This window comes from Jaculus jaculus, chromosome 3 (genome assembly GCF_020740685.1).
Source record: "Jaculus jaculus isolate mJacJac1 chromosome 3, mJacJac1.mat.Y.cur, whole genome shotgun sequence".
NCBI lineage: Eukaryota > Metazoa > Chordata > Mammalia > Rodentia > Dipodidae > Jaculus > Jaculus jaculus.
The window spans coordinates 97707123-97716712 of NC_059104.1; the positions used below are offsets into that span (position 1 = coordinate 97707123).

General features: G+C 48.1%; 1 pseudogene; it reads right to left on the reverse strand.

Moving 5' to 3' along the window:
- Positions 1 to 3933: 3933 nt before the first annotated feature.
- On the reverse strand, positions 3934 to 7593 carry LOC123459447 (annotated as a pseudogene).
- Positions 7594 to 9590: the final 1997 nt, after the last annotated feature.

Sequence of the window (9590 nt, forward strand, 5' to 3'; positions counted from 1 at the left end):
GTTAGTGCTGTGAATATAGGTCAATTGATAGACTGCTTGCCTAACATAAACATAGTCCTAGGCTTGATCTACAGTCCCACAGAAGGCAGGCATGCTGGGGCAGACCTATAACTGCTGCATTTGGGAGGTGGATGCACAAAGATCAGAAATTCAGGGTCATTCTCTGCTGCAAATAAAATTCAAGGCCAGTCTGGACTATGTGAGATTATCTCAATGACAATCCCAAACAACATTACTGAAGTAAACAACCATATCAGTTGTCCAGATTTAAAAAGCAGTACATTATAATAGAATCTCCTTACATGAGCTTTCATTAGAGTAGGAAATATTTTCTCCAGTAATTGGTTTATATATATATATATATATATATATATATATATATATATATATATATATATATATATACATGTCTGTGGTTGTCTCTATATAAACTGAGGTTTTGTGAGGTTTCTTTTTTTTTTTTTTTTTTTTTTTGAGGTAGGCTCTCACTCTAGCCCAGGCTGACCTGGAAGTCCTCATGCAGTCTCAGGGTGGCCTCCAACTCATGGGGATCCTCCTACCACTGCCTCCCAAGTGCTGGGATTAAATGCATGTGCCACCACCACCAGTTCATAAATTGAGTTTAGAAAAGTAGGTAATTTTTTTCACTAAATTCACATAGCCTTGGAAATCAAAGAACCATTTGATTTGAGTACCTGGGATGATGATGGTAGGAAGTTAATGTCTTTTCCCTTTGACCACAGTAGACATTTTTAATGAGTCAAAGACTACCTGGTGGTGGTAATGTCAGCAGCTCTTTGTCAGGTGTCATACAGGCCTGAGGAGTATAGGGAAAAGAATAATAATCATTTGCAGTACCTGAACGCCAAAGGACCTGGCATGCGCACATCCTCCCTCCCTCCCTCCCTCCCTCCTTCCCTTCCTCTCTAAATTAATAAATAAAAACACTAGCCAGGTGTGGTGGTACTTGACTTCAGTCCCAGCACTTGGGAGGTTGAAGTACAAGGATCATCATGAGTTCAGGGTAACCTGGCCTAGAGTGAGACCCTATCTTGGAAGGGAGGGGGGGGGCAACGACTACATGACGGGATGTGGATATGGCTTAGCAGTTAAAGGCACTTGATGGCAAAGTAGTCCCACATTGCCTATAACAATGGGAGTGTTATTTTGCAGTCATGACAGTTTTGCAGCTAGAGACCCTGTCTCAAACGAGGTGGAGCACATACACCTCAGACTTTTCCTCTGACTTCTCATGCATGCCGGGACATGTGTACCCCACCCACAAAGTAAATAACTGCTTTTTATTGCACTGAATGGCTATCCAGATTAACATCGAAAAGTCTACCTCTGCCCCCTAAGTGCTGGGATTAAAGATGTGCTTCTCCACACCAGGCTCTAGTTTGCCTCTTAAATGACAGGACCCTCCAGGAGAAGGACATAGACTGGTATACGTAAGACCGACTATCAGTAGTGAAGAGACACAGTTGTAATAGTCTAGTTACCTAAGAGGAACAGATGGGCTTCCTCCACCAGAGGCATTTGCTGCCCACATGGCAGTGAAGAGTCCTGGTTAATTCAGCCCCTGGACTTCCTGTACAGCAATACTGATGTCCCAGTAGTATGGTTCATAAAGTGTGTGTCCTTCCCCTGAAGGAGAGTGGCATAGGAACTTTGAATTTTACCCTTCTTTGTTATGGGTTGAGCATTAGTTAGCAAGGAAGATGTGGGAATGCAGTCTGGGCTTCTCTGCCCTTGTGGCCTATTTCTTGTGCATTTTGGCTTTACATACACTCTTGTAAGCAATGGGAACACTTTTTCCACAGTGAAAACCAGCACCTTGTCAGCCCTGAGGCCTTGGATTTTCTAGGCAAACTGCTGTGATATGACCACCAGTCACAGCTTACTGCAGGAGAGGCCATGAACATGGCTATTTCTGTGAGTTCATTCGTGTAGCTCAGCAGACTCTGAGGCAGGGGAAACTTCCATTGATTTCACTTAGTCTTGGGTCTGGAGAGATGGCTCAGTGGTTAAAGATGATTGCTTGCAAAACCTGATTGCCCAGATTCAATACCCAGTACCCACATAAAGTCGGATGCACAAAGTGGCAAGTATATCTTGCATCTGGTGTTGCAGAGGCAGTAGGCCCTGGCAAGCCAACCTCCCCCCCCCCATACAAACACACCGTCCCTCCAGTTCCCTCCCTCTGTCTCCTCTCTCTCTTGCTCTCAAATAAGTATTTAAAAAAGACAAACATGGGGGCTGGAGAGATTGCTTAGTGGTTAAGACACTTGCCTATGAAACCTATGGACCCAGGTTCAATTATACAGTACCCATGTAAGCCAGATGCACAGGGTCGTGCAAGTGTCTGGAGTTCATTTGCAGTGGTTAGAGCCCCTGGTGCAACCATTCTCTCCATCTGCCAAATATTTTTAATTTCTTTTATTTATTTATAAATGATGTGAAGAGGGAATGGGTGTTCTAGGACCTCTAGCCCTGCAAACCAACACCAGATGCCTCTGGATTACATATGTTCTGGAGCATTGAACCTGGGTTATTAGGCTTCCCATGCTAGGGAAGGGGTCAGTGAGGAAGGGAAGGGGGAAGTGAGAGAGAAAGAGAGAATGGGTGCATCGGGCTTATGTGGAGTATGGGGGGGGATCGAACCAAGATCCTGTGGCTTTGCAGTCAAGCACCTTAAGCACTAAACCACCTCTCCAGCTCAATAAATATACTTTTTAATAAACGTGGTTACCACCATTGTACTGGAAAGTTTTTTCTGTTTCACAGTATTTGTCAGTTCCCAGTGATGTCAGTTGCTACCTTGCTGCCATAACTTCTAGGAGTCATAGAGCATAAATAAAAAGTGAAGATTGACAGGACCTTCTCTGTTCCTTCCCGAACTAACTTAATCACTTCTCCCTAAACAGAACCTAACCTTATTGTCTGTTTTCTAGACCAGACTCAAATGGGTTCATCTAGCATGTCAGGGGGCAGTACACCTGTCAGCAGCAGCAATATGATGTCAGGTCAGTTCATTGGGAAAGTATCTTTTTAGAAAATTTGTGAGTTCTATTCTTGGTTTTGTTTTCTCTTTTCTTTTCTTTCTTTTTTGTTTGTTTTTTCCTTCAGTTTTTGAGGTAGGATCTCATTCTAGCTCAGGCTGATCTGGAATTCACTGTGTAGGCTCAGGGTGGTCTCGAACTCACAGTGATCCTCCTACCTCTGCCTTCCCAGTGCTGCAATTAAAGGTGTGTGCCACCACATCTAGCATGTTTGTTTGTTTTTGAGGTAGTGTCTTGCTCTAGCCCAGGTTTACGTGGAATTTTTTTGTAGTCTCAGGCTGACCTTCACAACTTATCAGTGATCTTTCTCACCTCTTCCTCCTGAATGCTTGGATTAAATGCGTCTACCACCATGCCTGGCCAGGCTGGTTTTAAAATTATTGTTTATTTAAATAAGGTATCATGCTGGTCTTGAACTCGGTACTCAAAGGTGACCTTGAACTTCTGTTCTCCCTGCCTCCACCTCCTGAGTCCTGGGATTACAGGTGTGTACCATCACATACCCCCTTCTCGTGTTGGCCCAGGACTTGTTATGTAGACTAGCCTTGGTGTGAACATGTAGTGATTCTCTTGCCTTTCCTGCCTCCACCTCACTAGAGCTGGATTTGGATTATAGGCATACCACCTACCCATCTCCCCACTCCCTTTTTTTTTTTTTTTTTTTCCCATGGTAAGTGTTGCTCTATCTCAGGAGACTGACCTGGAATTCACTATGTAGTCTCAGGGTTGCCTCGAAGTCATGGCAATCCGCCTACCTCTACCTTCTGAGTGCTGGGATTAAAGGCATGCGCCTCTATGCCTGGCTTTTAAAATATTTTATTTACTTATTTGAGAGAGAAAGAGACAGGCCATAGTGATAAGAGTTCAGACATGAGTCAGAGACAAATGGTCAGGGTCCACAGGGCTCCCCAGGGCTTGGAGGTCTCCAATGCTTCCTCCTATCAGGAGCCAGTTTCTGGGCTCACAACAGTGATCTCCCCACCAGCCAATGTCACAGCCAGGCTCCTGGGCCACCATCCCTGCCTTTGGTAGGAAATTGCTGGATTAGCTCAAGGGCTCAAAGGGAAGTTTTCCTTTTTGGGAAAGGGAAGGGAGGCGAGGATGGGCAGCATCTCCCACAGAGACAGCCGCTCTGGGGCTAAACCCCAGCAGCCACATCCTTCCATCCAGTCTCGTCCTGGGCACAGGAAAGAGTCATTTTACAAACTGGGTGGTGGAAATGATACACCTCTCGCCTCAGTGAGTTTGTCCTTCCTGAACTTGTGAAGAAAAGAAACAGCGCGGGTTTAAAAGAAAGAGGCAGGTGGGCGAAGCACAAGTTTTTTGTTATTGTTGTGTTGTTTTTTACACACCTTCGCGCTCCACTGGCTGGACATTGGCCCGCTGGTCCTGGTTGGTTGGCAGAGGCGACAGCCCTTTCCCTCAGCATCCATAGCCCAGTCTCGGTCTCCTCTTCTCCGGGTGCCTTTAATTCCCGAACTGGCTTCAGTGCTTGGCCTTGCCCTGCAAGATGTGGTCGGAGAGGAAGCCAAGGCAGCGCGGCAGCAGCTGGGCATGCTGGTCAGAGAGCGCAGCCAGCTCGGGGAAGCGGGGCTCATGGTGCCGCTAGAGGCGCAGCAGCCTGGCCACTGCCCTGCAGGCGGTGCAGCTCCAGGACCCTCCTTGCCGTCAGCTCACGGAACATGCACACAAACTGCAACAGCAGCTCCGCATTCTTGTCCCACATACCCGCCACAGATAGCGTTGCACCAAGCCGCCCTCACCGTCCAGAAACACCGGCGCCCCACCCGGTCCTCGGTGCACATTGCTGGTGGCGTGCTGCAGGACTCGCGGGTCCCATTGCAAGCAGAAGAGGTTGCTGACGAGCCTGTCAAAGTTGGCCATCAGGTGGTTGAACAAGATCAGGTCGGTCTATTGCACCAGATCCACCAGCTCCGCCTGGCTGAGGTTGGCCAGCTGGCGGAGGGCACCGCGCAGGGGCCGCAGACGGCTGTCCTCCAAGCGCCAGAGCTTGGGCACCAAGACTTCCGTGAGGTTGGGCAGCTTGCGCATACAGGTCACCACGCAGCCCTAGGTCCCAAGCGGCGAGCAGCTCCTTCTGTACCTGCACCCACTGTGTGCCCTGGGCCTCCACCCGGGCCAGTGCCAGGGGCTGCACGTGGCGCTGGAGGCCCAGGTAGGCGTGCCAGGTAGTAGGACAGAGCCTCAGGGGGTCCATGCCATAGCGCATGCAGGCTTGGGTACCATGGACACAGCGAGCCAGGCGGTTGGAGCTGCGCTTGCAGCCTCCGCGCTCCAGGGCCACCACCCGGGCGCCCTGCTCAGTCTCCAACCACGCCGTGGCTCGCGCCCCCAAAAAGCCTCGGGGTACTCCTTCCTCCAGGATGTGTCCCCAGAAGATGCCCCCGTGCACCGCGGAGCTCTCAGCCGCTGGCTGGGCTGGTCGGCGGGCACGTGCTCCGGGCGATTGTCCGTGCTGTCCCTCAGGGTGAGCAGCACACAGATAGTTTTCAGGGAGCCGCCGCAGACGTCTGATGCCAGGGGCGGGGACAGAGGGAACCCTTCGTGGCGGCGGGCCTGGGATCGGAGAGATCCTGTGGGCGGGCGGCGTGGAATCCTCAGCAGCGGAAGCCTGGCCCACAGTGCCAGCAGCAAGTTCAGCGCCAGCAGCCAGAGCCCCGCCGCCCACAACCCCCTTTCCCAGGCTCTTGTCCGCTCTCAAGGGCCACCGCCATGGCTTTCTTTCAAGCCGAGCCCCATCTCGGCAGCGGAGCGCTGGGAACTCGCCTCGCTGCAGCAGCTTCCCAGCTGCTTATATACTTCACTGTGTGACCCTCCCAAGGTATGATTCTTACCTACAGAGTCTCATCAAATAACCTTTGGAAGAAAACCTCAGAAACTGTACCCTGAGTTACAGATAACTATGGCAAGAGGGTATTTCACAGACATTTTTTTTTCTACCCTTCCAAATTCAGTTCGTCATCACTAAAGAACTCAGCAATCCTCTTACCTCTGCCTACCAAGTGCTTTTTCTGTTTTGAAACAGGCTAGTCTAGGACTCACTGCATAGCTCAGCTGACCTCAAACTTAGGGCAGTCTTGGCATCCTGAGTACTTGGGTTGCAGGTGTGAGCCTCCACGCCTGGCCTCTGGTGTTCCTCTCTATGTAGGGTTCCCTTCAGCAAGGGTTGTAGAATCTGTAAGCTGGTCCTGTGCTCAATCAAGTAAGAAACAAGCTGTGTGGAAGTATATGTTGTCAGAAAAGCACATAGTGAAACCCAAATTTTATTTAAAAAAAAGTGACAAACTATGTTGTGTGTGTGTAATTATAGGCTGTAATTGCATCTGACAACGGTAAAGGTGTTGCAGAAAAACACCACTAGGAAAGAACCCGGGGTGCCCAGAGCCACATGCAGGTTCAGAACTGTCTACACCCTGCTTGTTTATGCTTCCTAAGCAGCTTTTGCACAACTGTCTGACTTTCTCCTCTCTAGTACGTGTGTTGAGGTCAGATGACAGCCTTGGTGTTATGCCCTCAGGAACACCATCTATTTTATTTTATTTTATTTTTTTCAATTTTTCGAGGTAGGGTCTCCCTCTAACTCAGGCTTAAATTGAATTCGCTCTGTAGTCACAGGGTGGCCTCAGTCACCATGACCCTCTTACCTCTGCTTCCTGAGTGCTGGGATTAAAGGTGTGCACCACCACTCCTGGCTCCCCATTTACCTTAAAAAAAAAAAAAAAAAACTATTTCAGAAAGAGAAAGAGGATGGGCGCATCAGGGCCTTAGATTTAGACACTGTAAGCATCATCTCTAAGCCATCTCTCCACCTTGCTCCCCCCTCTTTTTTTTTTTTTTTTAAATAATCATAGGCCTGTAGCCCAACAGTTAGGCCAGATGGGGCTGGCCAGCAAGACCCAGGATCTGCCTTCTCCACCTCCACAGCACGAGGATTACAGGCACACACCATGTTGGTTCCAAGGACTGAACTCGGCTCCTCGTGCTTGTACAGCAAGCACTTAAGCTTGTGCTTTTGTTGCCACTCTGGTCTTGTCCTCACATGGCTTTCTAGGTCCACTTCCTTAGACTGTGCTTCAGGGTTAGGATCAGCTGAACTGGGAAGCTCCTTGTGGGCTGGATTCACATTTGTACCATGTGGTTCCTTTTAGGTCACATGCTGAAGCACACAGGTCACATGAAATCGTATAAGCACTTAACTAGCACCTAGTGCAGTCACAGGTGCTGTCACATTGCCCTGTACAGCAAGCTATATGGCCACAGCCCTCATCCCAGCCACCCTCCGATTGCCTGAATTATCACAGCAGATAGCTGTTTTTTTAATGCCTTCCTGCTTCCTACACCAACCATCAGAAACATATCCTTCACCTCACTTTTCAAGTTCATCAGACTCTCCAGTTACAGCACTTTTGATATTTCTCCTTTTCTCTTTGTTGACAGTGTCCCAATATAGGTGCAGGCAGGATGTCCAGCTTTTCCCACTTGAGTAATTGTGACTGAGGGGTGGGCCCATGAGAGGATTTCTGGAATGCTGAGGTCAAAGGGCAATCAACTGGTTCCAAATCTAGGAAGAGACAAGTGTGAGATGGAAGGGGCTTCCTGGTGTAACACGAGTGAAAACTGGTGAGGGCACACCTAGTCACTGCAAAGGTCTTCTCCTCCCATATGAAGTTACCACCAGGAACGCAAAGTGTCTCCTTACAAAATCCTGTAGAAGGAGCTGGAGAGATAGCTTAGCAGTTAAGGCACTAGCCTGTGAGGCCTGAGGACTCAAGTTCAGTTTCCCAGTACCCATGTAAGCCAGATGCACAAGGTGGCACATGCATCTGGAGATTGTTTGCAGTAGAGGCCCTGGCATGTCCATGTCCATTCTCTCTCTGTGTCTGTCACACACACACATACATAAATACCCTATTTTTTAAAAACCTGGAGAAAAGCAGCATCTACTGGGAAAGGGTCACTTCCTGTTCCTTCTCCCCCAGCACACAAAAGCCCAAAACTGGGGTAGGGTGCCACACACTATTACTGTCTTGGTGAAGCCCTCTTGCACTGAGAAAAATGAAAACAAAGTACAAACAAAACAACCCCTGAACAGAGACCAAACTAGTGATAGGACACAAAACAACCTCCACCCCTCTTCCATGCTGTGCATATGAACATTAAAATGATGCTGAAACAGACAGGAGCATGGGAAGAAAATCAGCTCCAAGGCATCACACAGAAGGAAGCTCTAAAACCAAGAGTGGGATGCACTCTGGGAAAGCACTCTGCAACCTAAGCCCATGGGGTAGGAGGAATTTAAACCTGTGACACCCTGGGGCTGATCAAAGTAACACAGCCCCCACACTATAGGCCTCCCAGAAGAGGAAATGTTATAGCCATGTGTACACCTAAAACTACCCTTTCCTTTGCACCTCTGTCCCACACAAGATGTCTGACAGATGTGTGACCCACTTTAAGAAATGACGCAATCTTCAGAACAAGGCATCAGAACGAACATACTAGAACCGCTGGATAAAGTTTTAAGTATAAAGGAGCTGGGGAGATCGCTCAGTGGTTATAGACACTCACTTTCAAAGCCTGTGATCCTGGGTTCATTTCCCTAGCACCCACCATCATAAGGCCAGATGGAAAAAAGTGGCACATGTGTCTGGTGTTCACTTGCAGCTGCAGGCCACTCTGCACACCTATACATAAGTATAAACCAGGCAGGGTTGCACACCGCATTCATCCCAGCCCTCAGGATGCTGAGGTAGGGGAATCGCCTTGCGTTCAAGGTCAGTCTGGGCCTAGAGTACTTCCAGGTCAGCCTGGGATGGTGGGGGGCTGGGGTGTAGGGAAGTATAGGAGCTAACCAACTGCAGAATAAAAAGTATAGTCAGGGTGATCCTAGATCAGTGGTAGGAACCAGTTGCCTTCTTTTGTTTACTTGTTTTTTGAATTAGAGTTTCACTCTAGACCAGGTTGATCTGGAATTCACTATGTAGTCTCAGGTTGGCCCAAACTCTAGTTTCTTTCTTTCTTTCACCTTTTCTTTTCTTTTCCATTTTCTTTTTATTTTTTTATTTTTATTTTTTTTTTTTTGAGGTAGAGTCTCACTCTGGTCCACTCTGACCTGTAATTCACTATTTAGTCTCATGGTGGCCTTGAAATCACAGTGATTTTCCTACCTCTGCCTCCTGAGTGCTGGGATTAAAGGTGTGCACCACCACACCCGACTCCCCATTTTCATTTTCATTTTTGACCCATGGCTGCCTGAACTAAAATAGATGCTCAGATTGTAAGGTTTACAGAAAGGAGGCCAGAATAATGGTTCATCAGTTGAAGAGTGGAGTGTTGCTTTTTAAGACTGTATAAACTCAGGCTGGCCTTGAATTTGGTGTGATCCTTTTATCATAATCTCAGAGTACTGGGATTATCGATGTGTGCCACTGCCCCTGGCTATATTCTACTTTGGATATATTTTTATTTATTATTTGCAAGGAGAGATGATGAAAAGGAAGGAATGGG